The 25272-nt window shown below is 40.3% G+C and overlaps 1 pseudogene; it reads left to right on the forward strand.

Moving 5' to 3' along the window:
- The first annotated feature begins 558 nt into the window (after window positions 1–558).
- LOC109117010 lies at window positions 559–8079 on the forward strand (annotated as a pseudogene).
- The last annotated feature ends 17193 nt before the right edge of the window (window positions 8080–25272 follow it).

A 25272-nucleotide genomic window follows, 5' to 3' on the forward strand; every position in this document is an offset into this window, starting at 1 on the left:
CAAGAACTTATCCATATCTCAATCCAAATTGAGCATCAAATTGCCATGAAGCAAGCTCGTTTTAACCGAGCAAGAACAACCCCTTCGAACCAATCGTATACACGCAATGAGAACAAGTCCGGAATTGTTCCAACAACCAAATCAAATCAACCCGAGGCAAATGTCCGTGACAAAGGGAAAGGCATAGCAACATCTTCGGGATCAGATCTTAAAGGTAACAAATCAACTCCCGTTGAGTTACGTTCACATGAGATTGTTTGCTACAAAATAGGGGACGAGGACATTATGCAAGGGACTGCCCAAACAACCGTGTTATGATCCTCACGGATATGGGAGACTATGAATCCATGGACGAAGAGGAAGTTGGCAATGTTGAGGAGAACATAGAGTATCCAACAACGGAGAACTCTTGGTCACAAGGCGAGTTTTGAACACAATGACAAACCCGGAAGAAACCGTCCAAAGAGAGACAATCTTCCATAGTCTATGCACTATTAGAACAAGGTATGTGGCCTAATCATTGATAGTGGATCATGTATTAACGTTGCAAGTGCATACATGGTTAAGAAACTAGGATTGGAGACCGAGAAACATCCACACCCATACAAGCTTCAATGGCTCAACAACCAAGGAAAACTCAAGGTAAATGAGCGGGTCAAAGTGTCATTTAGCATTGGACGTTACCAAGATGAGGTGATGTACGATGTTGTGCCAATGCAGGCGGGTCACATACTCCTTGGACGTCCTTGGCAATTCGACCGAAAGGTGAAGCACGATGGTAAGACCAACCACTACTCTTTTATATTTAACAAGCGTAAGATATCGTTGGCTCTTCTTAGTCCGTCACAGGTTCACGAGAAGCAAGTTAAGCTCTCCAAGGAAGGAGACACCAACAAAAAGCTGAACTTCTACATGAAACCAAGCACGGTAAGTAAAGCTCTACTAGATGAACATTTGGTTTCACTAATGGTGTTCAAGGAAGTGTTGAGCGCATGTTCGGATCAGATTGTGTATCCCCCGGAAATTAAGAAGCTCCTAGAGCATTTTCAAGACGTTTTCCCCGAGGAACCACCTGCGGGGTTACCACCAATTCGCGGTATCGAACACCAAATCGATCTTGTGCCAGGAGCACCACTTCCAAATCGTCCCGCTTACCATATGAACCCCGAGGAGACTAAGGAACTCCAAACGCAGGTACAAGATTTATTATCTAAGGGTTATATATGTGAAAGCTTAAGCCCTTGTGCAGTGCCCATTCTACTTGTGCCAAAGAGGGATAGATGACTCACCCGATCGGGTCTCCCATTTACACACGATCGTGTTAGGACCTTAATCAACCACATGACTCGTTTTCACCTCACATGGGCATTCACGACCCCGCTCGCTCAGTTGAACAGTTCACCACCCTATCAAACCATTATGCTCCTATGCTTCATGATCCAGGTTGGCGAAAGATCGATAATCTTCGCCTCTTAGACCCGAATGGTAGTTGAGAAGGTTCGGTCAAGTTAATGACCTTAAACAAGCGCTTCTGGGAGGCAACCCGAGGTCTTAGGTTAGTCTTTTTCTTTCTTTTATTTTTCTTTTTGCATCGGATATTCATTTGTGTCTCTTATCACTAGGTTGAGTTCTAATGCGGAGCTACTGAGGAGGCAATGAAGCTAGCTATGCGATAGACGTAGGCAGACTTAAGTGCGAGTGAACAAACATCATGAGCTAAGTATTCTTTTCCTTTTTTGATTTGCTTCTCTTTTGACTCATCTTATTGGTTGCCTCTACTAGACGAGAATTGACACCGAGGACGGTGTCCAATTCAAGTCTGAGGGAGGATTCATCTAACGCCAAACTATATCCATATAGAGTAGTGTTGCATGCATTTTTTCCTTTTATTTTCACATTTTAGTTACATGGGTATATAGGATGCATTAGGATCATATAGTTTGTTGTTAGGGTTGTGCATTCTCATATAGTGTTTAGGACATATAAGATCACGTGCATACCACCGTTTTGAGCATTGATGTGGTGATCTATGGTATGAGAGATGATAACTCCTATTTTTCTTTATATTTTTATGAGAGTTTGTCTAGGTTTTACAGGATAATCACATGCATTCATAGATATTTTAGGCGTATTAGGACACAAAACCCGTTTGTGCTTTAGTTTTGCCGAGGTTACAGGTTTTGAAGATGATTGGACGCGAAAAAGAGCGTTTTTGGAGTGTTAGAGATGAAGTTCGGATGATGTAATCATGTTTCGAGATCAATAACTCTCTCTATAGAAGTCCAAATCACGAGAGACTTGTATCATTGGAAAGAGAGTTTCAAGAGCTTTGTGCAGATGCCAAAATCACGCAAATCCGACATCGGAGCAGAACGTTATGAGCAAATTCGTGAAGAGTCTGAGTCAGAGTTTTGACTCGGTCGAGTCAAAACCCAGAAAACCCTAATTCGTGATTTTTAGAGTTTTAATGAGAAAAGGACTCTTGGAAGCCGCCCTAGGGTTATAAAATAGGCCTAGCCACGTCCTAGAACAGGGGAGAGTCTTAGAGAACACTTAGATACAGACTTTTGGAGAGCTTTTGGTGAGAGAAGAATAGGAGTTCATGGGATTTCAGGAAGAAGAAGAAAGATTCGATCGTGGAGACTACACATCTGCATAAGTTTTTCTCTCCTTTCTTTTATCTCTTTTTCTCTGTTCTTTCTATTGTTTTCCATGAACCGTGAGTAGATCTACGGCTGTGGGTTAGGGATTCGTTGGTATTTTGGGTATGTTTGAACCCTAACTTGGATCTCGGTTTTGATTTGTTTCGGTTTTATCGATTTGCGCTTTATGTCAATTGGTGTTTTCTGACCCCTTGATTTAGATTCTGAACTACATAGGAATATGAGTTTAGTTTCGGATCAGAATCGATAGAATAGATCGTATTATTCATATAGGAATATGGCTTGATCGATCTAGGGTTGATGATAGCGTTCTTCATGCATCTAGTTTGATAAATCACATAGGGATATGGATTTAGCGAACTTTAGATAGTGAGTTATATGCCGGGAGGGTATTTTCTCTATCTTTATTGCTTGACGATTCCCGAATACAAATTCAATATCGTGATTCTCGCATGCTTAACATATACCCATACACGCGAATACGGTCCCGACACCCATGGTCATCCTTGATTGCTAGTTTTACACTTTCTTATTTGATTTCTTATTTTATTCTTTCCACATATTCTCACCATCGTCTTCACTTGCTTGCTTTGATTTAGTCTCGATTAGATTTAGATTTAGCTACCGGTCCTTGCGTTCGATCCCGTGTTACGACGATCCGTATCCTTGCGGTGAGTTGTGAATCGGGTTATAAATTCTAGACTTAGTACACACGTATCAAGAGAGTAGAAACGTCCTGAAAACATTGTGATCCATTGAACGTGGTTATGTTTTGTTGAATTGATTGCTTGACCTTTAGGATTGTCTAGAATGGCTTCTGGGATAGAAATCGTTGGTTGGAACCCATGTGACCGATGTTGTCTAGCCAAATAGAAAAGTTTCTATAGGAACCTTTCCCATGTTTACTGAAATCGGTAAAGTCTGTTATCAAATACATTCTTATTTCTTCATGTGCAGAAAAAAATAGTGAGCATCTCGACACTCCGCTGTCATTATCTCGTCAACGAAAATCGTTCGAGGACGTGAGTGCATCTATTTGATGTTTCGAGTCTAAGTTGTGGGCCTGGTTATCCAATAAACAAAATCGAAAAAAAAAATTGATTAGGAACCCTTCAACTTCAACGTCCTAGAAACCAGAGATGCTAGCAAAAAAAAAAAAAGAGAAAGTCAAGCTAGAAAAGAAAAAAAGAGAGAAAGAGAAAAAGAATGAATGTCGAAAGTGTAGACTAGATACGATTAGGTAGAATGGTGTAATAGGTTTGGTAAACATGTTTGATAGATGATTGAAATCCTTGGATTGGTTCTAGGTAACGACGGTATAGTTCCCATTGCTAGAAAAAATTATCCTTTAGAGAGGGAGATCATACTAGACAAACTTGGTCATTGTTCACGGGGATCTAGGTCGGATAAAGGTTTCGCTCTCGATTATCATTTTGAGTTATGTCATTGTCTCGCCCTCCTTTAAGACCAATTTTTCACGGATTATTTGCTCGAGGACAAGCAAAGGTTTAAGTCTGGGGGAGTTTGATAACACGTATTTTGTGTGTTGTTTTGATATAGAATGTCTAGTGCATTTCACTCGATTTTACATATTTGTAGACATTCTAGGGCACATTTGGTTTCGATATTGGTTGGTTGTGTTCTTTGGTGTTTAAACAGGAATCCACACATAAAGAGAAAAAAGAAGTGGGATGAACCGGGAACATTTGGAGTTGTTTTGGAGAAAACGTGAAGCTCAGAAAAGTCAGATTTTGCAAGTCTGATAACTTTCTCTACAAGTCCAAATCAAGCATTCTCTACATCATTGGAAAGCTCTCTTTGATATCTATGCATAGACGCCAATCACCCAAATCCGATTTCGGAGCAGGAAGTTATGAGAAAATTCGTGAAGCCCGTCAAAACTGTGATGTGACACGATCGTGTCAATTGTTTAGACATGATCGGATCACTTAAAATCGGAAAATCTTCCAAATTTACCCAAAGGAAAGATGAAATAATTAGGGTTAGCCTCCAAGATCGAATTCATTCAGACTTTTGACAGAAAATAGATCCTAGAGCACACAAAAGAGGGAGATTATCAAGAGGCAAGAGACCGGAGTAGAAGACGAAGATTACGAAGCCGGGAAATCGACTAAGCATTCTTCCTTTCTTCTATTTTACGATGTTTTGTATTATTGATATGAACCCTGACGTCTCGATGTTTAGTGAGTAGTTCTTTTGCTGTAGGTTAGGAATTTACTATGTAGGGATCTTTGGTTTTTAATTCTAGACTCTGTGAAATTATTTATTCTATTCGGTTTATTGAATTGTTCTTAATGCGTTTCATCTTGTTAACCGCTTGATTGAATGAACTTAGGATTTTAATTCACATAGACATATGAGATTCTAACCTGGAAATAATTCAATAAATAGAACAAGTATTACATCGAGAGATGGATATTTGCCTAGGGATTATGATAACGTTCGTTCATGCATCCAGGATTTTAAACTATTGAATCGATAGATTAGTAGGATAAAGCTTGGATAGTGAGATTAGACTTGAGAGAGTAAATCTCTACTTTAGGGCTTGAATTCCCTGAATTGGATAGATAAACCACTAAGTTTGCATCTTTGAAAGATCCTTGCATGTAAAGCAATCCCGAAGCCTGCAGTATTTATCATTCATAGTTTACAACAGTTTTTTTGTTTGCTTTGCTACGCTTTCCCACTCATATTATCTCCTCTAGATCTAGATTTGGATTTCGATTTGATTCCCTTGTTTATTTGTCCCTGTGTTCAACCCTAACTACTACAATCGATCTGTACACTTGCGATATTTGTTGAGTCTAGGTTAATTATCACTTGATTCGTATTTCTACACCTAGATTTGCGACAACATTGGACATGGCGTATGTGCGTGGATTGTAGAGCGATAAACAACATCACAATCAAATATCGCCATCCAAAATCATGACTCCATGATATGCTGGATGAGTTAAGCGGAGCAACAATCTTTTCAAAAATCGACTTGAAGAGTGGTTATCATCAAGTCCGCATGCGAGAAGGAGACGAGTGGAAGACCGCATTCAAGACAAAACACGGGCTGTATGAATGGCTCGTCATGCCTTTCGGTCTCACCAACGTTGCTAGCACCTTCATGAGACTTATGAACCACGTACTTCGTGCCTTTATCGGTAAATTTGTGGTTGTTTATTTTGATGATATTCTCGTCTATAACAAGTGTTTATCCGAGCATGTGACATATCTTGAGCTTGTAATGGAAACTCTCCGAAGGGAGAAGCTATATGCCAATCTCAAGAAGTGCACTTTCTGCACTAATGAAGTAGTTTTCCTAGGTTTTTTTGTAAGCTCGCAGGGATTAAGCGTAGACGAGGAGAAGATCAAGGCTATTCGGGAATGGCCAACCCCTATCACCGTCGGACATGTTAGAAGCTTTCATGGCCTACCTAGCTTCTACCGACGATTCGTTCGTGATTTTAGCACTCTTACAGCTCCTCTCACATCCATCATCAAAAAGGATAAAGCATTCGAGTGGGGAGAAGAACAAGAGAAGGCATTCGATACCTTGAAGGACAAGCTCATGAGTGCACCCGTCTTAGTCCTTTCCGACTTTGATAAGGTATTCGAAATTGAATGTGATGCGTTTGGAATAGGTATTGAGGCTGTTTTGATGTAGAAAAAATGACCCTGGCGTTCTTTAGCGAGAAATTGAATGGCGCAACGCTCAACTATCCTACCTACGACAAGGAGCTCTATGCTTTGGTCCGTGCCATACAAACATGACAACACTATCTCTTGGCGACGAAGTTCATCATTCACACCGACCACGAGACGTTGAAGCATCTCAAAGGCCAATCTACGCTCAAAAGGAGGAATGCTAAATGGCTGGAGTACATCGAACCCTTTCCGTATGTGATCAAGTACAAGAAGGGCAAAGATAATGTGGTGACCGATGCATTGTCAAGGCGACATGCTTTGATTTCGATCATGTAAGCTAAGGTGCTCGGATTTGAACACATCAAGGGACTGTACCGCGATGATTCCGAGCTTGGAGACATCTAAGAGGAGTGCACTAAGGGAGCTCATGGATCATTCTACAAGGAGGCTGATTATCTCTTTCGGGAAAGGAGGCTATGCATTCCAAAGTGCTCAATGCGGGAGCTTATTCTACAAGAGGCCCATAGTGGAGCTCTCATGGGACATTTTGGCATGGAGAAGACGCTTGCAATCATCAAAGAGCACTTCTTTTGGCCGCATCTCAAACGGGATATTGAAAGATTTGTCGCTAGATGCATTACATGTTATCAAGCCAAATCTAAGACACACCCGCATGGTTTGTATCTCCCTCTTCCCATTCCTTTATCACCTTGGACTGATATTTCGATGGATTTTGTTCTTGGACTCCCTCGAATCCGAAACAAAGACTCGATTTTTGTTGTGGTTGACATGTTTTTGAAGATAGCGTACTTCATTCCGTGTGCTAAATCGAATGACGCCTCACACGTGGCTGACTTGTTTTTCAAGGAAGTAGTACGCCTACATGGATTGTCGAGGAGCATAGTGTCGGATCGAGACACTAAATTTCTAAGCTATTTTTGGAAGACTCTTTGGAGGAAGTTTGGAGCAAAGCTTGTGTTCTCTACCACATGCCATCCGCAAACCGACAGTCAAACCGAAGTGGTTAACCGCACATTGGCTCCCTACTTCGAGCCACTATCGGGAGAAACTTGAAGAATTGGCTCCATTGCATCCCACATGTGGAATTCACATACAACCGAGCAACACACCATTCATCTTTCGAAGTGGTTTATGGCTTCAATCCTCTCACGCCGTTGGACTTAGCACCTATCCCAAACAGCGAAGTAACCAACCTTGATGGAGAGAAGAATGCTGATCTGATCAATAATCTCCATGCAAAGGTTCGAGACAATGTGATGCGGAGAACGGAATAATATGCACGTCAAGCCAACAAAGGACGCAAGAAGATCACCTTTGAAGTTGGAGATTGGGCATGGTTGCACCTTAAGCTGAGAGATTCCCACGCAAGAGGAGCTCCAAGCTAGCACCAAGAGGAGATGGACCTTTCTGGATCATCGAGAAGATCAACGACAACGCCTACCGCTTGGAGATCCCCGGTGAGTATAACATGTCTTCTACTTTCAATGTTACTGATCTACTTCCGTTTGATGTAGGTGAATATGTTTTGAGGGCAAAACCCATCCAACGAGGATGGAACGATGAGGTCATCGACCTAACCATTGACACGGATGAGCACAATGGATCGGATGAGAGCAAAGAATGCAAGGAGGAGGAGCCGAGCTCGGGAGAAGAAACCAACAACACCGAAGCTATCTTTCCACTATGCCAGAACCACCCCTCACACGGTCTAAGACACGAGCATGGCAGGCCAAAGTGAGGACTCTCATGGCCCAACACTTCATCTATACAAGGACAAGTCTCCACATGAACAAGAGCTTCAAATTTAGGCCAACTTTCCACCTCAAAGACACATCATCAATCTGCAGCAACAAACAAGGAAGTTAGCCAAGATTTCAAGCCTAATCATCAACACCAATAAGGGAAGTTCGTGAGCTAGCACATGAGATGGGAAATAAGAGAATTTCTTGCCAAAAACACAATTTGGCCATTAATGATGCAGTAAGAAACAATCTCGAAGTTTTCTTTTCTACCTATAGACAATTTCTATTTTGATCTTTTTCCATTTTTTATGTTGCTGAGTTATTTTCTTTCCTTTTTTTGCAATCTTCTTCTTTCTCCTATATTAGAGCACGAAATTGTAAGCTTGAAGATCATCTTTGAATAAAGCTTTTGAGTATTTTTGTCATTGTTCTTGGTTTGTCCAAGAAATCCCTTTACTTGGTGTGTCCGAGCCTTGTTCTTGGTGTGTCCGGGAATCCTATCTTTTTCTTCTTGTTTCTTCTGCAATTTTTGACCCTAAATCTTAGACTTAGTATCCTAGGATCAGAACGACAATATGCGCCGACCGATGTCACTTCTCGTGACACATCGGAATACAAACCCAATCATGCTCGACCCGCATCGCACGAGTAGCTACAAACATGGCATACAACGTTCATATTTATTCCCCTGCTACAATCACATGTATCACGGTACCCGGTCTCACACCGACCTACCGGTCAACGCCATACAACGCTACTCCCAACCATCATGCAACGATTCACTTGGTGTATGTTGTTATAGGCGAATCCTGACTACAAAGGTGTATGCCACGTTGCACTTCAACAAGAGGGCTATTGCAGGCCTGCAGAGGTAAAAATCTGATGTATGGATGGATATGACTTATTTGTTGAATTATATTTTTTTGCTAATTGAAGGGCTGACTTGGCTAACTTTAAGGTTTACGGCTAACTTTAAGTTTTCTATCTTTGTCTATCTCTTTTGTTTGATTTTCCATTATTGTGAAATGAAGTTAAGAGTTGTCAGTTCCAGTTCAACTCAAAAAGCCCATGTCACAGTAACATATGTTTCAAACTCCGGAGATAATGTATGACATTATTTTATATTAATTTTTGCTCATATAGGTATTCTTTCTTTCTTTTTTTTTTGGTTAAAGTTCATATGGGTATTCTTTGAGCTCCAAGAATAAACTCCATAATTTATAAATTTTATTTAGTGAAATTATCGAAATTATAGTCTGTTTATTACAAGTAGAATCATCCTATATAGAACGCACATGAAATCAATATTAACTTTCATTTAATTTAATATTAATTGAAAATAAGATTATCTTTTTCTTTGGTTTGATGTGATTGTGTATTCATAATATAATAAATGTTCACATCCAGTCTCCATAGATATTGTATCAAAAGTTACAAGGAGAGTATTTTTTGGATGCGTACTTCAATCCTTGAAAGACAACAATGTGTTCCTCGTTGTTCGGTCGAGTTGCCAATGTGTTGCTTCAATTGTCCTTGTCTGGTTGCGAAAAAATTGATTATTTCGCTCTCTCCATAACTCATACACTGCAACCTACTGGATTAACTTCGAAATGACTGTTTTGTCGTTGCTTGTGTTTGCACCATGTTGATGGATTAGTTGAGGTAGTCTGGCAGATCTAATGGAGGTGACGACCAGCAGCATTCAGCAAAGTGTCCAAAGCATTGCACTAAAGGAGCAGGTGAAGAAAAGGTATGAATGTATTTCTTCTTCTGTCCCGCAGAGGATGCATGAGGGGGCTATGTGAATTCCCCAATGCCTTAGTCTATCTTTATTTAGGAGTCGAGACTACATCGCTTGCTATAGCTGAAAGGAGTATTGCGATAGTGAGTGTTTGAACCAAACTATGGAAGACCATGTGACCTGTGCCTTGGGGGACTTAATTAGGTTCCACGTTTTGGACGCTGTGAAGAACGATTTGAAGTCGTTTGGGACATGCTTCTGAAGGACTTTATCTTCGCCTACTTCTTCAAATGGAGGGTCTGTCCCTACAAGTGTTGTCTGAACCTGTTGTATTTTATCCAAACACGCAGGGAACAAACACCGGTTTCTCCCTGATACTGCTTACCTTTGCGTATCGTGGTATCCGCAATAATCTAGGTCCAAATTCTCTGATATACTCAATTATGGGGCCATGCTGCGTCCAAGTGTCTAGCCAGAAAAGGTCGAGGCACCATCTCCGACCGTCACTTTCAAAAAGTGACTTACTGCTTCTTTGATATCGAGGAGTTTCCCAAAACTCCAGGAGACCTTTGATGTCTTGGCTATGTCCCAAAATCTCTGGTCCTTGAAGATGTTCATGCGTGTCTATGCCACCCAGAGCGATCCTGACTTGTTGAAAAGTAACTGTGACACTCGTATCCCGATTCCCGTAACATAATGCGCCACATGGACTAAAAGCAATAAAATAATTCTAAACCAAAACACGGTATTTTTAAAACCAATTTAATATTAATCACGCAAACAGCAGTTAAATCTTAAAACACACATATCCGAATTAAAAAGAATGCAAACGTACAAACGTAGGAACCGTATTCCATATTTTAAAACATATAAAGAAGGAAATCCTCGTACACGATGTTGTCTCCTTGAAGTCGTCGTCACCCCAAGTACGCTACTCGTGCTCCTCGTGAACTGAAAAAGGTGAAACCACGAGGGCTAAGCACAACTACTTAGTCAATGACCCAGATTGAATCCGGTAAACTCGTTCTCAGCGAGAACGGTGTTAAAACGATAAAACATAAAATATAACATTCAACATTAAACATATACTCATATCACATCAGAATACAATCACATTCATGCTCGTAAGCCTTCACGCCATAGGGTTAGCCGTAAACCCTGGTCACATCGCATGATCAGGAGCGCTTCACACGCCTGTCACATCGCATGACGTTGGCCGTCGCATCGCACGACAATGAAGTATGTATGACTTCGCACCATAAATTTAGCCGTAAACCCTAGTCACATCACATGACTACGAGCACCTCTCACGCCCGGTCTCACACTGACCTACCGGTCAACGCCATACAACGCTAGCCCAACCATCATGCAACGATTCACTTGGTGTATGTCTCACGCCTCCCCACACATTCAAGTTATTTGGTTTATTTTCTTTCTTTCCCTCTTAAGAATTCTCGTCGTTGGTCTATCAATGGGTCAGGTCAGTCCAGGTACTCCGTTCAGACCCGAGACCTTTCCGCCTCAAGATTCTGCATTTTGGTCTGGACCGGTCGGTCCAAACTTAATTCGGCTTATTCTTCATTTACAGGCCTGACCGGTCGGTCTAGACCTAGACCGGTCAGTCCAGACGTGTTTTTCTCCACTCTGGCTGCTTGGTTTGTTCGGTCCTTGTGTTCGTCCATTTGGTCCAGACCGGTCGGTCCACGTGCTGGACCGGTCGGTCTAGACGGTCGTCCCTTCTTCTCTTGTCGTTTTCTTGACTTTTCTCGTTCCGTTCGCACGTGGTTATTTCCGAACCTCTTCCTAACACCTTATAGTCTATTTTTTTTAAGGTTTAAGTCTTGTTAATTTCATTGTTCTTTTTCGAAATTAATGAAATATTCAAAACCAGATTCGGGTTATTTCAGTAACCATGCCAGCTTCAACCTATAAACCAAATTATAGTCATCCACTTTACTTAACTTGACCCCTCTTACTTTCCGTGGCTGGTATATTACTTCCCACATAACTCTGGCCGAGATTTTATCGGAGCCCTTATTTCCTCATAAGAAAGTTTAGCACAGGCTATCGACTTTTCTGAGGAAGAATTTTGGCACAATGAAAATCGATCCCCAAGAGTTAATAAGGCCATAGATAACTGAGGATATTAAATGGATCTGTCCCGCATAAGAGAGACATTTGGTTGACCATCTATGTAGTTTTCCCTTTATTTTTTCAACCAGTGGCTGATATACTGGACGAAACCAAGAAATAACCCCTCACGTGCGATGGAATTGCATTTGATAATCTTGTTGGGCTCAATAGAACATTTATTAGATTAATTGATAATACATATTTTTGTTGTTTTATGTTATAGGTAATTTAAATTATTTAATATATCAATAGATTGTAGTTCTTTTAGTTCTTTATTTGTCTGTATTAGTATGCTTGTACAAGTTTTCCAATCTTATAACGTTCTAATTGGGTTTATTTCATAGTCTAGGTTTAATATTTTGGGAGATTTTGCCGTGAAGGTGTCATATTTAGGGATGTATTCAAAAGAGACTTTTTCCATTCGTTCACTTTTGGGATATATTGATTACGATATAATTCCGGTTCATAATCTTTGTATCCCTTATATTATTCGAATGTTCGTTTATTATGTAATCGATGTTTACTACTCCCTTCCCTTCACCTTTGATAAGAAAATAATTTTTCGTATGGATTTTCATCTCTATTGTAATCTAAGACTATTTTTTCAGTTTCATAAAACTGTTATTCTTGAGGTATTTCAAGAGTAGTTGATAATAATGATAGTTTTTCGATTCGGTCGTCTAAACCTAAATTATATCCAGAGCCGTCTCAAGGGGTGTGCAAATGGAGAGTTGCACAGGGCCCCACTATGACAGTTCGGGTATCGTAGAAGGGTGAGGAGTGGTCATCGGTGCGAGAGGCACGGACACAAGCGGCTCCTGACAAGCTTCTGGGTAGGGGGTACAGGGATGAATCGAACACACCAGAATGAGAGCGATCTATGGCTGTGTAAGTATGAGCTACTCATATTAACAAGATGCATCTACCGTTTTGGTTGCCTATCTCGAGAGAACTCCAAAGTTAAATGTGTTCGCTTTGGAGTAGTCGTAGGATGGGTGATCTCCTAGGAAGTACTTTCCGGGATGTGTGCGAGTGAGGACAAAACACGCTAAAAAGTTCCGTGTTGGTGTGTGAGGATAGCTTTAATATTCCGTAGCGGCCTCGGGGCGTTACAAATGATATCAGAGCCGATACTCTCCCAATACGATGTAGTTCGAGGATGAACCAGGCGGAAGCTAGTGGGCCTGTAACAGTCCTAGTACCGTAGGAGGACGGGGAGTGCTCGCAGGTGCGTGAGACATGGACGATAGCGGCTCCTGACGAGTTTCTGAATAGGGGTATAGGGATGAATCGAACGCACCGGAATGAGAGAGACCGGAGTGCTCTGTAGGTATGAGATTACACAGTCCAAGATAACTTAAAAGAATTGATTGAGCTACTAATAGCAAGAAGATGCATCTACCTTTTCGGTTGCCCATCTCGAGAGAACTCCAAAATTAAGTGTGCTCGATTTGGAATAGTTTTAGGATGGGTGACCTCTTGAAAAATACTTTTCGTGATGTGTGCGAGTGAGAACAAAACAAACTAAAACATCCTGTGTTGGTGTGTGAGGATAGCTTTAACATTCTATAGCGGCCTCGAGGCGTTACCCCACCTTCAAGAGGACCCCATATTTATTTTTCTTTAAATTATATGTTTGATAATTTTATTTTGTTTTATATAATTTATTTATTATTAAAGATTTTTTTTTACAGAGAATAGTAATATTTTAATTTTTTTATTTTAAAATAAAATTAAAAAATTCTATCACAATCTTTTAATTTATTTTTTAATAATCGTTTTCTCTTTCTATATATTTAACATCTAAATAATTGATCATACTAGTCAAACCGCCTCACAAGTTATATTGATCATATATAGTCATACTGGTTATTTTGTAATTTTGTTGAAAATATTAGTTTTTCTGGAAATCTAAATATAATGCTATTTTTTACAAATTTATTAAAAATGTTAGTTTTTTAAACCCTTAAATCATATGGTTGATAATTTTCTCTTTTTGGGAGATATTTGTGATATTTTGCCTTTTACAAGAGATTTGACCTAAGCAATATTTGTTTAACAGTTCAAGCAAGACGTGTACGGAACGCGTCCAGACGTTGGTATAAGCACTTTAAGAAAGTGTAATAATTGAGAATGGGAGTAAATGGCTATTCACCGTTGGTGCGTTATTTAAGTCATAGTCAAGAGAATTTACCTAAGCAAAATCCCTTTTGAGCATTTCAGAACTTACACTAGTCCCTTTTCACACCTGAGAGAGAGAGAGAGAGAGAGAGAGATGGAGGATGAACAGCAAACGAATGACCAAGTGAGTCATGAGAACAAGTTGAAAGACAGGAAGGTATATGTATGCTCTTTTTTGTTCTTGGACTCCCTCGAATCCGAAACAAAGACTCGATTTTTGTTGTGGTTGACATGTTTTTGAAGATAGCGTACTTCATTCCGTGTGCTAAATCGAATGACGCCTCACACGTGGCTGACTTGTTTTTCAAGGAAGTAGTACGCCTACATGGATTGTCGAGGAGCATAGTGTCGGATCGAGACACTAAATTTCTAAGCTATTTTTGGAAGACTCTTTGGAGGAAGTTTGGAGCAAAGCTTGTGTTCTCTACCACATGCCATCCGCAAACCGACAGTCAAACCGAAGTGGTTAACCGCACATTGGCTCCCTACTTCGAGCCACTATCGGGAGAAACTTGAAGAATTGGCTCGATTGCATCCCACATGTGGAATTCACATACAACCGAGCAACACACCATTCATCTTTCGAAGTGGTTTATGGCTTCAATCCTCTCACGCCGTTGGACTTAGCACCTATCCCAAACAGCGAAGTAACCAACCTTGATGGAGAGAAGAATGCTGATCTGATCAATAATCTCCATGCAAAGGTTCGAGACAATGTGATGCGGAGAACGGAATAATATGCACGTCAAGCCAACAAAGGACGCAAGAAGATCACCTTTGAAGTTGGAGATTGGGCATGGTTGCACCTTAAGCTGAGAGATTCCCACGCAAGAGGAGCTCCAAGCTAGCACCAAGAGGAGATGGACCTTTCTGGATCATCGAGAAGATCAACGACAACGCCTACCGCTTGGAGATCCCCGGTGAGTATAACATGTCTTCTACTTTCAATGTTACTGATCTACTTCCGTTTGATGTAGGTGAATATGTTTTGAGGGCAAAACCCATCCAACGAGGATGGAACGATGAGGTCATCGACCTAACCATTGACACGGATGAGCACAATGGATCGGATGAGAGCAAAGAATGCAAGGAGGAGGAGCCGAGCTCGGGAGAAGAAACCAACAACACCGAAGCTATCTTTCCACTATGCCAGAACCACCCCTCACACGGTCTAAGACACGAGCATGGCAGGCCAAAGTGAGGACTCTCATGGCCCAACACTTCATCTATACAAGGACAAGTCTCCACATGAACAAGAGCTTCAAATTTAGGCCAACTTTCCACCTCAAAGACACATCATCAATCTGCAGCAACAAACAAGGAAGTTAGCCAAGATTTCAAGCCTAATCATCAACACCAATAAGGGAAGTTCGTGAGCTAGCACATGAGATGGGAAATAAGAGAATTTCTTGCCAAAAACACAATTTGGCCATTAATGATGCAGTAAGAAACAATCTCGAAGTTTTCTTTTCTACCTATAGACAATTTCTATTTTGATCTTTTTCCATTTTTTATGTTGCTGAGTTATTTTCTTTCCTTTTTTTGCAATCTTCTTCTTTCTCCTATATTAGAGCACGAAATTGTAAGCTTGAAGATCATCTTTGAATAAAGCTTTTGAGTATTTTTGTCATTGTTCTTGGTTTGTCCAAGAAATCCCTTTACTTGGTGTGTCCGAGCCTTGTTCTTGGTGTGTCCGGGAATCCTATCTTTTTCTTCTTGTTTCTTCTGCAATTTTTGACCCTAAATCTTAGACTTAGTATCCTAGGATCAGAACGACAATATGCGCCGACCGATGTCACTTCTCGTGACACATCGGAATACAAACTCAATCATGCTCGACCCGCATCGCACGAGTAGCTACAAACATGGCATACAACGTTCATATTTATTCCCCTGCTACAATCACATGTATCACGGTACCCGGTCTCACACCGACCTACCGGTCAACGCCATACAACGCTACTCCCAACCATCATGCAACGATTCACTTGGTGTATGTTGTTATAGGCGAATCCTGACTACAAAGGTGTATGCCACGTTGCACTTCAACAAGAGGGCTATTGCAGGCCTGCAGAGGTAAAAATCTGATGTATGGATGGATATGACTTATTTGTTGAATTATATTTTTTTGCTAATTGAAGGGCTGACTTGGCTAACTTTAAGGTTTACGGCTAACTTTAAGTTTTCTATCTTTGTCTATCTCTTTTGTTTGATTTTCCATTATTGTGAAATGAAGTTAAGAGTTGTCAGTTCCAGTTCAACTCAAAAAGCCCATGTCACAGTAACATATGTTTCAAACTCCGGAGATAATGTATGACATTATTTTATATTAATTTTTGCTCATATAGGTATTCTTTCTTTCTTTTTTTTTTTGGTTAAAGTTCATATGGGTATTCTTTGAGCTCCAAGAATAAACTCCATAATTTATAAATTTTATTTAGTGAAATTATCGAAATTATAGTCTGTTTATTACAAGTAGAATCATCCTATATAGAACGCACATGAAATCAATATTAACTTTCATTTAATTTAATATTAATTGAAAATAAGATTATCTTTTTCTTTGGTTTGATGTGATTGTGTATTCATAATATAATAAATGTTCACATCCAGTCTCCATAGATATTGTATCAAAAGTTACAAGGAGAGTATTTTTTGGATGCGTACTTCAATCCTTGAAAGACAACAATGTGTTCCTCGTTGTTCGGTCGAGTTGCCAATGTGTTGCTTCAATTGTCCTTGTCTGGTTGCGAAAAAATTGATTATTTCGCTCTCTCCATAACTCATACACTGCAACCTACTGGATTAACTTCGAAATGACTGTTTTGTCGTTGCTTGTGTTTGCACCATGTTGATGGATTAGTTGAGGTAGTCTGGCAGATCTAATGGAGGTGACGACCAGCAGCATTCAGCAAAGTGTCCAAAGCATTGCACTAAAGGAGCAGGTGAAGAAAAGGTATGAATGTATTTCTTCTTCTGTCCCGCAGAGGATGCATGAGGGGGCTATGTGAATTCCCCAATGCCTTAGTCTATCTTTATTTAGGAGTCGAGACTACATCGCTTGCTATAGCTGAAAGGAGTATTGCGATAGTGAGTGTTTGAACCAAACTATGGAAGACCATGTGACCTGTGCCTTGGGGGACTTAATTAGGTTCCACGTTTTGGACGCTGTGAAGAACGATTTGAAGTCGTTTGGGACATGCTTCTGAAGGACTTTATCTTCGCCTACTTCTTCAAATGGAGGGTCTGTCCCTACAAGTGTTGTCTGAACCTGTTGTATTTTATCCAAACACGCAGGGAACAAACACCGGTTTCTCCCTGATACTGCTTACCTTTGCGTATCGTGGTATCCGCAATAATCTAGGTCCAAATTCTCTGATATACTCAATTATGGGGCCATGCTGCGTCCAAGTGTCTAGCCAGAAAAGGTCGAGGCACCATCTCCGACCGTCACTTTCAAAAAGTGACTTACTGCTTCTTTGATATCGAGGAGTTTCCCAAAACTCCAGGAGACCTTTGATGTCTTGGCTATGTCCCAAAATCTCTGGTCCTTGAAGATGTTCATGCGTGTCTATGCCACCCAGAGCGATCCTGACTTGTTGAAAAGTAACTGTGACACTCGTATCCCGATTCCCGTAACATAATGCGCCACATGGACTAAAAGCAATAAAATAATTCTAAACCAAAACACGGTATTTTTAAAACCAATTTAATATTAATCACGCAAACAACAGTTAAATCTTAAAACACACATATCCGAATTAAAAAGAATGCAAACGTACAACAGGTTCAGACAGCACCCGTCTTAGTCCTTTCCGACTTTGATAAGGTATTCGAAATTGAATGTGATGCGTTTGGATTAATATTAAATTGGTTTTAAAAATACCGTGTTTTGGTTTAGAATTATTTTATTGCTTTTAGTCCATGTGGCGCATTATGTTACGGGAATCGGGATACGAGTGTCACAGTTACTTTTCAACAAGTCAGGATCGCTCTGGGTGGCATAGACACGCATGAACATCTTCAAGGACCAGAGATTTTGGGACATAGCCAAGACATCAAAGGTCTCCTGGAGTTTTGGGAAACTCCTCGATATCAAAGAAGCAGTAAGTCACTTTTTGAAAGTGACGGTCGGAGATGGTGCCTCGACCTTTTCTGGCTAGACACTTGGACGCAGCATGGCCCCATAATTGAGTATATCAGAGAATTTGGACCTAGATTATTGCGGATACCACGATACGCAAAGGTAAGCAGTATCAGGGAGAAACCGGTGTTTGTTCCCTGCGTGTTTGGATAAAATACAACAGGTTCAGACAACACTTGTAGGGACAGACCCTCCATTTGAAGAAGTAGGCGAAGATAAAGTCCTTCAGAAGCATGTCCCAAACGACTTCAAATCGTTCTTCACAGCGTCCAAAACGTGGAACCTAATTAAGTCCCCCAAGGCACAGGTCACATGGTCTTCCATAGTTTGGTTCAAACACTCACTATCGCAATACTCCTTTCAGCTATAGCAAGCGATGTAGTCTCGACTCCTAAATAAAGATAGACTAAGGCATTGGGGAATTCACATAGCCCCCTCATGCATCCTCTGCGGGACAGAAGAAGAAATACATTCATACCTTTTCTTCACCTGCTCCTTTAGTGCAATGCTTTGGACACTTTGCTGAATGCTGCTGGTCGTCACCTCCATTAGATCTGCCAGACTACCTCAACTAATCCATCAACATGGTGCAAACACAAGCAACGACAAAACAGTCATTTCGAAGTTAATCCAGTAGGTTGCAGTGTATGAGTTATGGAGAGAGCGAAATAATCAATTTTTTCGCAACCAGACAAGGACAATTGAAGCAACACATTGGCAACTCGACCGAACAACGAGGAACACATTGTTGTCTTTCAAGGATTGAAGTACGCATCCAAAAAATACTCTCCTTGTAACTTTTGATACAATATCTATGGAGACTGGATGTGAACATTTATTATATTATGAATACACAATCACATCAAACCAAAGAAAAAGATAATCTTATTTTCAATTAATATTAAATTAAATGAAAGTTAATATTGATTTCATGTGCGTTCTATATAGGATGATTCTACTTGTAATAAACAGACTATAATTTCGATAATTTCACTAAATAAAATTTATAAATTATGGAGTTTATTCTTGGAGCTCAAAGAATACCCATATGAACTTTAACCAAAAAAAAAAAGAAAGAAAGAATACCTATATGAGCAAAAATTAATATAAAATAATGTCATACATTATCTCCGGAGTTTGAAACATATGTTACTGTGACATGGGCTTTTTGAGTTGAACTGGAACTGACAACTCTTAACTTCATTTCACAATAATGGAAAATCAAACAAAAGAGATAGACAAAGATAGAAAACTTAAAGTTAGCCGTAAACCTTAAAGTTAGCCAAGTCAGCCCTTCAATTAGCAAAAAAATATAATTCAACAAATAAGTCATATCCATCCATACATCAGATTTTTACCTCTGCAGGCCTGCAATAGCCCTCTTGTTGAAGTGCAACGTGGCATACACCTTTGTAGTCAGGATTCGCCTATAACAACATACACCAAGTGAATCGTTGCATGATGGTTGGGAGTAGCGTTGTATGGCGTTGACCGGTAGGTCGGTGTGAGACCGGGTACCGTGATACATGTGATTGTAGCAGGGGAATAAATATGAACGTTGTATGCCATGTTTGTAGCTACTCGTGCGATGCGGGTCGAGCATGATTGAGTTTGTATTCCGATGTGTCACGAGAAGTGACATCGGTCGGCGCATATTGTCGTTCTGATCCTAGGATACTAAGTCTAAGATTTAGGGTCAAAAATTGCAGAAGAAACAAGAAGAAAAAGATAGGATTCCCGGACACACCAAGAACAAGGCTCGGACACACCAAGTAAAGGGATTTCTTGGACAAACCAAGAACAATGACAAAAATACTCAAAAGCTTTATTCAAAGATGATCTTCAAGCTTACAATTTCGTGCTCTAATATAGGAGAAAGAAGAAGATTGCAAAAAAAGGAAAGAAAATAACTCAGCAACATAAAAAATGGAAAAAGATCAAAATAGAAATTGTCTATAGGTAGAAAAGAAAACTTCGAGATTGTTTCTTACTGCATCATTAATGGCCAAATTGTGTTTTTGGCAAGAAATTCTCTTATTTCCCATCTCATGTGCTAGCTCACGAACTTCCCTTATTGGTGTTGATGATTAGGCTTGAAATCTTGGCTAACTTCCTTGTTTGTTGCTGCAGATTGATGATGTGTCTTTGAGGTGGAAAGTTGGCCTAAATTTGAAGCTCTTGTTCATGTGGAGACTTGTCCTTGTATAGATGAAGTGTTGGGCCATGAGAGTCCTCACTTTGGCCTGCCATGCTCGTGTCTTAGACCGTGTGAGGGGTGGTTCTGGCATAGTGGAAAGATAGCTTCGGTGTTGTTGGTTTCTTCTCCCGAGCTCGGCTCCTCCTCCTTGCATTCTTTGCTCTCATCCGATCCATTGTGCTCATCCGTGTCAATGGTTAGGTCGATGACCTCATCGTTCCATCCTCGTTGGATGGGTTTTGCCCTCAAAACATATTCACCTACATCAAACGGAAGTAGATCAGTAACATTGAAAGTAGAAGACATGTTATACTCACCGGGGATCTCCAAGCGGTAGGCGTTGTCGTTGATCTTCTCGATGATCCAGAAAGGTCCATCTCCTCTTGGTGCTAGCTTGGAGCTCCTCTTGCGTGGGAATCTCTCAGCTTAAGGTGCAACCATGCCCAATCTCCAACTTCAAAGGTGATCTTCTTGCGTCCTTTGTTGGCTTGACGTGCATATTATTCCGTTCTCCGCATCACATTGTCTCGAACCTTTATCGCACGAGTAGCTACAAACATGGCATACAACGTTCATATTTATTCCCCTGCTACAATCACATGTATCACGGTACCCGGTCTCACACCGACCTACCGGTCAACGCCATACAACGCTACTCCCAACCATCATGCAACGATTCACTTGGTGTATGTTGTTATAGGCGAATCCTGACTACAAAGGTGTATGCCACGTTGCACTTCAACAAGAGGGCTATTGCAGGCCTGCAGAGGTAAAAATCTGATGTATGGATGGATATGACTTATTTGTTGAATTATATTTTTTTGCTAATTGAAGGGCTGACTTGGCTAACTTTAAGGTTTACGGCTAACTTTAAGTTTTCTATCTTTGTCTATCTCTTTTGTTTGATTTTCCATTATTGTGAAATGAAGTTAAGAGTTGTCAGTTCCAGTTCAACTCAAAAAGCCCATGTCACAGTAACATATGTTTCAAACTCCGGAGATAATGTATGACATTATTTTATATTAATTTTTGCTCATATAGGTATTCTTTCTTTCTTTTTTTTTTTGGTTAAAGTTCATATGGGTATTCTTTGAGCTCCAAGAATAAACTCCATAATTTATAAATTTTATTTAGTGAAATTATCGAAATTATAGTCTGTTTATTACAAGTAGAATCATCCTATATAGAACGCACATGAAATCAATATTAACTTTCATTTAATTTAATATTAATTGAAAATAAGATTATCTTTTTCTTTGGTTTGATGTGATTGTGTATTCATAATATAATAAATGTTCACATCCAGTCTCCATAGATATTGTATCAAAAGTTACAAGGAGAGTATTTTTTGGATGCGTACTTCAATCCTTGAAAGACAACAATGTGTTCCTCGTTGTTCGGTCGAGTTGCCAATGTGTTGCTTCAATTGTCCTTGTCTGGTTGCGAAAAAATTGATTATTTCGCTCTCTCCATAACTCATACACTGCAACCTACTGGATTAACTTCGAAATGACTGTTTTGTCGTTGCTTGTGTTTGCACCATGTTGATGGATTAGTTGAGGTAGTCTGGCAGATCTAATGGAGGTGACGACCAGCAGCATTCAGCAAAGTGTCCAAAGCATTGCACTAAAGGAGCAGGTGAAGAAAAGGTATGAATGTATTTCTTCTTCTGTCCCGCAGAGGATGCATGAGGGGGCTATGTGAATTCCCCAATGCCTTAGTCTATCTTTATTTAGGAGTCGAGACTACATCGCTTGCTATAGCTGAAAGGAGTATTGCGATAGTGAGTGTTTGAACCAAACTATGGAAGACCATGTGACCTGTGCCTTGGGGGACTTAATTAGGTTCCACGTTTTGGACGCTGTGAAGAACGATTTGAAGTCGTTTGGGACATGCTTCTGAAGGACTTTATCTTCGCCTACTTCTTCAAATGGAGGGTCTGTCCCTACAAGTGTTGTCTGAACCTGTTGTATTTTATCCAAACACGCAGGGAACAAACACCGGTTTCTCCCTGATACTGCTTACCTTTGCGTATCGTGGTATCCGCAATAATCTAGGTCCAAATTCTCTGATATACTCAATTATGGGGCCATGCTGCGTCCAAGTGTCTAGCCAGAAAAGGTCGAGGCACCATCTCCGACCGTCACTTTCAAAAAGTGACTTACTGCTTCTTTGATATCGAGGAGTTTCCCAAAACTCCAGGAGACCTTTGATGTCTTGGCTATGTCCCAAAATCTCTGGTCCTTGAAGATGTTCATGCGTGTCTATGCCACCCAGAGCGATCCTGACTTGTTGAAAAGTAACTGTGACACTCGTATCCCGATTCCCGTAACATAATGCGCCACATGGACTAAAAGCAATAAAATAATTCTAAACCAAAACACGGTATTTTTAAAACCAATTTAATATTAATCACGCAAACAGCAGTTAAATCTTAAAACACACATATCCGAATTAAAAAGAATGCAAACGTACAAACGTAGGAACCGTATTCCATATTTTAAAACATATAAAGAAGGAAATCCTCGTACACGATGTTGTCTCCTTGAAGTCGTCGTCACCCCAAGTACGCTACTCGTGCTCCTCGTGAACTGAAAAAGGTGAAACCACGAGGGCTAAGCACAACTACTTAGTCAATGACCCAGATTGAATCCGGTAAACTCGTTCTCAGCGAGAACGGTGTTAAAACGATAAAACATAAAATATAACATTCAACATTAAACATATACTCATATCACATCAGAATACAATCACATTCATGCTCGTAAGCCTTCACGCCATAGGGTTAGCCGTAAACCCTGGTCACATCGCATGATCAGGAGCGCTTCACACGCCTGTCACATCGCATGACGTTGGCCGTCGCATCGCACGACAATGAAGTATGTATGACTTCGCACCATAAATTTAGCCGTAAACCCTAGTCACATCACATGACTACGAGCACCTCTCACGCCCGGTCTCACACTGACCTACCGGTCAACGCCATACAACGCTAGCCCAACCATCATGCAACGATTCACTTGGTGTATGTCTCACGCCTCCCCACACATTCAAGTTATTTGGTTTATTTTCTTTCTTTCCCTCTTAAGAATTCTCGTCGTTGGTCTATCAATGGGTCAGGTCAGTCCAGGTACTCCGTTCAGACCCGAGACCTTTCCGCCTCAAGATTCTGCATTTTGGTCTGGACCGGTCGGTCCAAACTTAATTCGGCTTATTCTTCATTTACAGGCCTGACCGGTCGGTCTAGACCTAGACCGGTCAGTCCAGACGTGTTTTTCTCCACTCTGGCTGCTTGGTTTGTTCGGTCCTTGTGTTCGTCCATTTGGTCCAGACCGGTCGGTCCACGTGCTGGACCGGTCGGTCTAGACGGTCGTCCCTTCTTCTCTTGTCGTTTTCTTGACTTTTCTCGTTCCGTTCGCACGTGGTTATTTCCGAACCTCTTCCTAACACCTTATAGTCTATTTTTTTTAAGGTTTAAGTCTTGTTAATTTCATTGTTCTTTTTCGAAATTAATGAAATATTCAAAACCAGATTCGGGTTATTTCAGTAACCATGCCAGCTTCAACCTATAAACCAAATTATAGTCATCCACTTTACTTAACTTGACCCCTCTTACTTTCCGTGGCTGGTATATTACTTCCCACATAACTCTGGCCGAGATTTTATCGGAGCCCTTATTTCCTCATAAGAAAGTTTAGCACAGGCTATCGACTTTTCTGAGGAAGAATTTTGGCACAATGAAAATCGATCCCCAAGAGTTAATAAGGCCATAGATAACTGAGGATATTAAATGGATCTGTCCCGCATAAGAGAGACATTTGGTTGACCATCTATGTAGTTTTCCCTTTATTTTTTCAACCAGTGGCTGATATACTGGACGAAACCAAGAAATAACCCCTCACGTGCGATGGAATTGCATTTGATAATCTTGTTGGGCTCAATAGAACATTTATTAGATTAATTGATAATACATATTTTTGTTGTTTTATGTTATAGGTAATTTAAATTATTTAATATATCAATAGATTGTAGTTCTTTTAGTTCTTTATTTGTCTGTATTAGTATGCTTGTACAAGTTTTCCAATCTTATAACGTTCTAATTGGGTTTATTTCATAGTCTAGGTTTAATATTTTGGGAGATTTTGCCGTGAAGGTGTCATATTTAGGGATGTATTCAAAAGAGACTTTTTCCATTCGTTCACTTTTGGGATATATTGATTACGATATAATTCCGGTTCATAATCTTTGTATCCCTTATATTATTCGAATGTTCGTTTATTATGTAATCGATGTTTACTACTCCCTTCCCTTCACCTTTGATAAGAAAATAATTTTTCGTATGGATTTTCATCTCTATTGTAATCTAAGACTATTTTTTCAGTTTCATAAAACTGTTATTCTTGAGGTATTTCAAGAGTAGTTGATAATAATGATAGTTTTTCGATTCGGTCGTCTAAACCTAAATTATATCCAGAGCCGTCTCAAGGGGTGTGCAAATGGAGAGTTGCACAGGGCCCCACTATGACAGTTCGGGTATCGTAGAAGGGTGAGGAGTGGTCATCGGTGCGAGAGGCACGGACACAAGCGGCTCCTGACAAGCTTCTGGGTAGGGGGTACAGGGATGAATCGAACACACCAGAATGAGAGCGATCTATGGCTGTGTAAGTATGAGCTACTCATATTAACAAGATGCATCTACCGTTTTGGTTGCCTATCTCGAGAGAACTCCAAAGTTAAATGTGTTCGCTTTGGAGTAGTCGTAGGATGGGTGATCTCCTAGGAAGTACTTTCCG

This window comes from Tarenaya hassleriana, unplaced genomic scaffold (assembly GCF_000463585.1).
Source record: "Tarenaya hassleriana unplaced genomic scaffold, ASM46358v1 Cleome34, whole genome shotgun sequence".
Taxonomy (NCBI): Eukaryota; Viridiplantae; Streptophyta; class Magnoliopsida; order Brassicales; family Cleomaceae; genus Tarenaya; species Tarenaya hassleriana.